Below are 6,662 nucleotides of genomic sequence, written 5' to 3' on the forward strand. Positions count from 1 at the left end.
CAGAGATGGAGATGATAGAGATGGAGATGGAGGTAGAGATGGAGATGGAGATGATAGAGATGGAGATGATGGAGACAGAGATAGAGACGGAGATGGGATGGAGATGATGGAGATGGAGATGGAGAGTGAGATGGGGATAGAGACAGAGAGAGATTACAAATGTTCTCTCAAACTCTATCAAGGTGATTTTTCTCCTTTTTACAATGAGTTACACTGATAGATTGCCATTGTTAAACCAACTCTCCGTTCCTAGAAAAAACCCCACTTGGCCATGGTGTGTTCACTCTTTCACGTACTGTCGGGTCTGATCTGGGCGAGGTCAGCCTGTAGGTTTCTTGTCCGGAAGCGTCCCTGTAAGTTTTGGCACGGAGGTAGGCTGCCTCATACAGTGAGTGAGGAAGTGTCCCTCTCTCTCTATCCTCTGAGGAGTGAGGGGAAGGCTGGTTGGATGGGCACATTAGTTGTTGATCTGGGGAGAGGCCCGCAGAAGCCAGGCCCAGGGATTGTACGCAGCGGTCCGGGGTCTGTGGCCTCATCAGCCTTTTGAGCGTGAGGGAGGGCAACTGGAGGTCTCACCTGACAAACGCCCCTGAAATGGGCTTGAACAGGAGGTGGAGGCTGCTCTCAGGGTCCCTCCGGGGGCTCTGCTCCGCCGTCTCCTCCCTGGCCCTTCTCAGCTTCTCTCCCTTTCTGCTGCCAGTGTCTCTGCCACCCTCCCTGCCTGGCACGCCTGCTCCCTGCCTGCTCCCTGCAGGCTCCTCTTCCTCTGTCTCCACCTCTCTCTCTCTCTCTCTCTCTCTCTCTCTATCTATCTATCTATCTCTGCCAGGACTGCTCACAGACCCCTCCCCAGTGCTGTGTGTCTGTGTGTGTGTTTGTGTGTGTGGCCAGTGGCAGTGCCCGCTGCTGGGAGATGCTGGATGCTGCTGGATCCAGCCCCGGTCACTCACCTGCTATGGCCTGGACTCAGGCCTGAGCCTCCCCCAGGCCGTCCCGCACCCCCCCACACCCCCCACCCCCCGCCCCTAGGCTGCTGTCTCCACCTCCTCCATTTTCTGGCTCTGCTGCTGGAGCCGGCAGCCTGCAGTGGCCCTGTGGCGTACGCTTGAACAATCTCTGGAGTGCCATGAAAGATTCATGAGGGCCGAGCGCGAGGATGTGGACCAGCTAGGTAAAGGCTGGCGCTGAGCTCCCGGCTGGTGGGGGCAGGCAGGGAGAGCAGGCCTGGCCGTGGGCGGGAAGCTGCAAAAGGCAGCCTGGTACTAACTCTGGCCGCAGAGTAGGGGTGCCTCCCCACAGTGGCCCCAAAGTTAGCACATCGTCACCAAGAGAGGATGGGGAGGGGCACCCCGTTGCTGAAAATCAGGCAAGTGTCCCATTTTCAGACAGAACTAAATCATGCATGGTCCTGGCCAGCCTGGAAGGGGTCCCCGGACAGCTGTTCTCTCCATGCCTCTAAAAAGTTAGCGAGCCAGCCTGTGCTGTCCGCTGAACGCCTGCACGTCTGATAAAAATGCAGCTCTGCTTCTCAAGGAGGTGCTGAGGGAAGGAGACGAAGCCAGTGGGTGGGTGGCTGCTCCAGGAATAGGGAGCCTAGAAAAGGGCACGCGTTCCAGAACCTTCCACACCAAGTTCAGTGAGCTGTGATGACAACTGACGGTCCTGGTGGAAGGATCCTCCCACCTCCCCTGGCTTCCTCATCCAGCAAACACTTTCACTCAAGCTCTGGCCTCGGAGCCTCTCCCTGGCTCCTGGCTGGCCCTGCACGGAGAGCTGAACCTGCAGGCCTGGCTGCTTCCCCAGCCCCCGCAAGACCCCAGGCAAAGAGGCTGGCGAGGAGGAGCATTCCGGCAAGAGGAGCCATGCCTCCCACCAGGGAGGTTTACCCTCCACTTTCACCGGCCCCTGTGGCTGGTCTGAGCCGCAGGCCCCGTGGGGGGTCCAGCAGCAGGAGGGAGAGTCCAGCCCCGGGCTGAGGCTATGCCTAACGTTCTCTGGAAACGGAGATGCCATGAGGAGAAGACGGCCCAGGCGCTGCAGCCAAGTCCTGTGATGCTCATGGGCACACTTCTTCCCTGTCTAGACCCCACAGCTTTCTCTGGGAAGGGACAGACTGCTCCAGGTGACACGGACCGTCCCTTCCCACCCCGATAGTCCACAACTTAATGGGACCTGGGATAAGTGGAGCCAGCCCTGGAGATCCCCAGGGCCACAGCGGGTGGGTAGGTGTTGCCCATGGGCCCCAGGACCCCTACAGTCCTGCAGAAGGGTCTCCGTGGGCTTCCCTGAGGCAGGGGCTTCATGCGCTCTCAGCAGAAGCTGAGGTCATCATTATTGTTAATCAGGAGAATAATAGTAATCATCCTAATCATAGCCTGGCTGAGTGGGACGGTGGCTGCCTTAGGGAATCATTAACACTGAGAAATAGAGGAGTTCCCCAGGCTCCAGACCGCTGGGGAGTGACCGCGGAGGAAGCAAAGCTTGCACCCTGGGCTGCAGTTGGTGACCGTGGGTTGGCACCCGTGCAGGGAGGCCCTGGCGAGGGCACCACTGAACAGGAGGCCCTCCTGTCCTAGGACTTCCCTCAGGAGCCGGGACCCACCCTGACCAGCACCCTCACTAATAGAAATCTGCTGTGCCGCAGAGTCCACAAGACCAGCTTACTCCCCGACACTCCCAGGAGCACGCCTCCTGCTGGCCTCCACCCTGGGCACCTCATTTCAAAAGAGAGAGCAGCAAACTCCGGTTTCCTCCAGTTGGTGGTGGGGAGAGGGAGGGAGGTGAGGACGAGGAGGGAGAGAACAAGGGGTAGGAGAGGCCGTGCTGGGCTGACGCAGCTTTGGCTGCAGGGAGTGGACGGGTCTGCGGTGCCCGCAGGACCCGGGCAGATATGTGCCAGCCCTCGGGGAGGGTGAGAAGCCGGCTAGCCAGCGTCAGACATCCAGTGGTGCATTCTCTCCACCTCTCCTCTCGCTTCCTTCTGCCTGGGGGCCCGTCCTGCTCCCTGCCACCCGGCCTCCCTGGGGAAACGTGGCTGCCCTCAGCAGCTCTGACCTAGTGGCAGTTTCATAACATCAGCCCCAAATGCCCAACAACCTGGGTCCAGTTCACCTCTTGCCCAGGCACCACTGGCCAAGGGACGAGTCACAGAGTTGACACCAGGTAAGTGAGTGGGCAGTTAAAGGGTCAGCCCCCAGCAGGCAGGCGGGGCCCACACCCCGAAGGTTTCTGCTACATGTCACATCCTAGGAGGTATGGAAGGAGGAGCTGGTTGCATTTGGCCCAAGAAGCAGAGGGCAGCTTACAGGGGACCGTGGACAGCCCTCAGAAACTTGAAGGGCTGCCAGGGGAAGAATGAGGAGATGAATTCTGTGGCCCCAGGACCCTTGAAGAGGCAGGGAGGGGAGGTCATATTGAGGAAACAGGTTTTACCTGATGTCAAGAGCCTTCTAGTAACTAGGCGAGCTGCCTCTCGTGGAAGGGCTGCCTTGGCAAGGAGTGAGTTCTGCATGGCTGCAAATATTCAGGTGGACTCACACACACCTGCCAGAGCCAGTGCAGAGCGAGGTGGAGCACAGCTTCTGCACTGGTCAAGGTTCTCCAGAGAAAATAGGAAGGAGAGAGAGAGAGATTTATTATAAGAAATTGGCTCATGCAATTATGGATACCAAGAAGTCCCACGGTCTGCCTCTGCCATCTGCAAGCTGGGGACCCAGGAAAGCCAGCACTGTAATTTCCAGTCCTACAGTCCCAGGGCACGGAGACCACAGCTCAACAGGCAAGCAGAGAGAGAATCGTCCCCTCCTCCACCTTTTGGTTCTATTCAGGCCCTCAACGGATTGGACGAGGCCCACCCACACTGGGAAGGGCGACTTGCTCATGCTAATCTCTCCTGGAAGCACCCTCACAGACACACCCAGGAATAACCTCCAACCAGCTATCTGCCCCCATCCCCACAACCCACCATGGGATCCTGGGCTGTCCTCATAGAGCCTGTGTGACCAGGCCTCTGCTCATGTCTCCAGCTTCCTCACTGCCACTCCCTCCTCTGCGTCCTGCCTCCAGATGCCTGGGACCCCGCCAAGCCACATTCTCTCCCTTCCTGGGCTGGGCACCTGCTGGTCCCTCTGCCTCTCTCCTACGTCCTTCCCTTTTCATGTTAAGCATCGCCTCTTCCAGGGAGCCTCCGTGATAGGGTTAGGGATGCCTGTCCCTTATACGGAACCCTCTCAGGGACAACTAACTGCAAACTGTGCGAAGTGCGTGAAGGAAAAGAACCAGGAGTGAGGGAACACCCAGTGGGGAGTAATCTAGATGGGGCAGGAGGGGCGGCTGGCTCCCCAGAGCATCCGGCTGCTAACATGGCGTCTGGTAAAATCAAACCTGCCTTCTCAATCCTCCTGCATCGAAATGTTTGCATGACCCTGAACTTGTTCAATAAAGGTCCACAAGACCAAAGCCAAACTCCAGCTCAGGAGCAGCTCTGGGAAGGCTGAAACCACCGGGCCAGCCCGACCTACCTCCCCGGCAAAGCCACGCTGCCTCCCGGCAAAGCCACGCTGCCTCCCGGCAAAGCCAGAGGCAGCCTCTCCCGACTCATGCAGCCGCCAGCCAAGGCACAGCCAGGGCCTCCTCTGCTGCAGCTGCATCACAGGCCGAGCCCGCTGTGCCAGCGGGGAGGGGGAGACGGGGAAGGAGGAGGCCACGAGGGAGGGAGGGAGGGAGGGCGGGAGGGAGGAGGGAGACAGGGAGAGCACTGCTTCTCATTCCCCTGGGAGGCGAGAATGCTGATGTCTGCAGTCAACCCAAATCTAATCCCAGAGGGGAGGCAACGGTTCCCAGGCTTTTGCGTCTTCTGCTTTGGGATCTACAGGAAAGCAGACATTGGAGGAGCAGGTCCACGGTAGAAGCCCCCGCCCCACCACCTCAGCTTTCTGTTCCTGTGAGCAAGGGAGTGACGGGCACAGAAGGCGCACCGGCCACACGGTGGAGCACATCCCAGGGGCTCACAGACCCTCCCACCCCTCCCGTCTCTGTCTTGTCTGCAGTCAACAACTTCCATTTGCTCTCTGCCCACCATCCTGTCTGCGTCTCCTTTTCTTACTGTTGTCCAAGGGGTGGGGAAGCAGGGGTTGATGGCTTTGTTGAGTATAGACTGTAGATCCAGAAGGGATGGCATGTGGCCTGACCCCTGGGGGCTGCACAGTCTCAAGGCAGAGACCAAGATCCACACACCAAACCTACATGTGTAGACCAAATAAATAACGCCCAGATCAGGGTTATTTTTCAGATGCACGTACGTGCGGTTACAAATAATCAAATACAAATTGATTTTAAGCCACTACTGAATTCAAAGTAGCTTTTAGTCATTGTGAGTTTTCTCAACCGATGAATCCTAAAAATTAAAGTACCAGCACGTGAAGAGATGCTCCGAGTTTGACATTAAAATGCAGTTCACGGACTTGAAAGATGGAGAGCCTCAACTCCCTGGCAAAGCCTTCCTTTTTGCTGAAGAAGGTGTGGTTCCAGGAGGTTAAGAGCCTTGGCCAAGGCTACACAGCCTATGAGGATGTTGGTGCCTGGACCAACCCAGGCTCTGACCTCAGGACAAGGCAAGTATTTACTTCCTCTGAGTCTCCTTGCTCTTCTGTAAGGGCATTGTCGAGAAGACACAGTGAGAGGGTCCAGACCCCGTGGTTGACACGTGCCCAACACACAGCAGGCACTCGGTCAGCCATGAAGATCGCCACCATTACTTTACCATTCCTTCTCTTATAGCCTGTGGCCTTGTGCACTCTCTGTTTGCGTCTAAGCCACAACGACCCTGTGACTTATCTGGCCTCACGTACACATCGGAGTTGGGTAGGCAATGTGGTCGGATAGGACAGTCCCCTTTAGTGCCACCCCATCCTTACCCACAAGTGGGAGTTGAGAAATAAACATCCCTCCGCACAGAGCCCTTGCTGTGAGCTCCCACAGCAACCAGTATTTTTCCACCACAGCGCCACTCTTTCTGAATTGCCTTTGCCTGAGTCCAGGTCTCTGTCCCGCAACAAAGAGCAAGCAAAGTGGATTGAGAACCAGGTGAACAGTTCATTGGTCAGCACTAGTGCTTAACAAAACAATCAATCAATGATCAGTGGATAGATGGTGGAAGGATGGATGGATGGATGGATGGATGGATGGGTGGGTGGAAGGATGGTGTGGATGGGTGGGTGGATGGATGAATGCATGGATGGATGGATGGATGGGAGGATGGGGTGGATGGGTGGATGGATGAATGGATGGATGGATGCATAGATGGATGGGTGGGTGGGAGGATGGGGTGGATGGGTGGGTGGATGGATGGATGGATGGAGGGAGGGAGGGAGGGAGGGGTGGGTAGATGAGTGGATGGATAGACCATTTTCTCGGGATACTTCCAAAACTGCAGAGAGAAAAGGATTATGCAAAATGGTGAAGAAGCCAGGCACAATACTTCACGTAGACTCTAGATGACATTTCCAGAGAGTGTAACACCATCCAGCAGCTCCCAGAATTCTAGCGCCTCTGCCCACCTGCACAGGCCGTGCTGCCTTGGAGATGAGGAGTGAAGGCACACGAGGAATCAAAAGAACCCGTGAAACCTCAACCCAGTCACAAGAGCAAACTGCTTCTGCCCT

The sequence above is a fragment of the Equus quagga genome, chromosome 11, assembly GCF_021613505.1.
Source record: "Equus quagga isolate Etosha38 chromosome 11, UCLA_HA_Equagga_1.0, whole genome shotgun sequence".
In the NCBI taxonomy this organism is placed as follows: domain Eukaryota; kingdom Metazoa; phylum Chordata; class Mammalia; order Perissodactyla; family Equidae; genus Equus; species Equus quagga.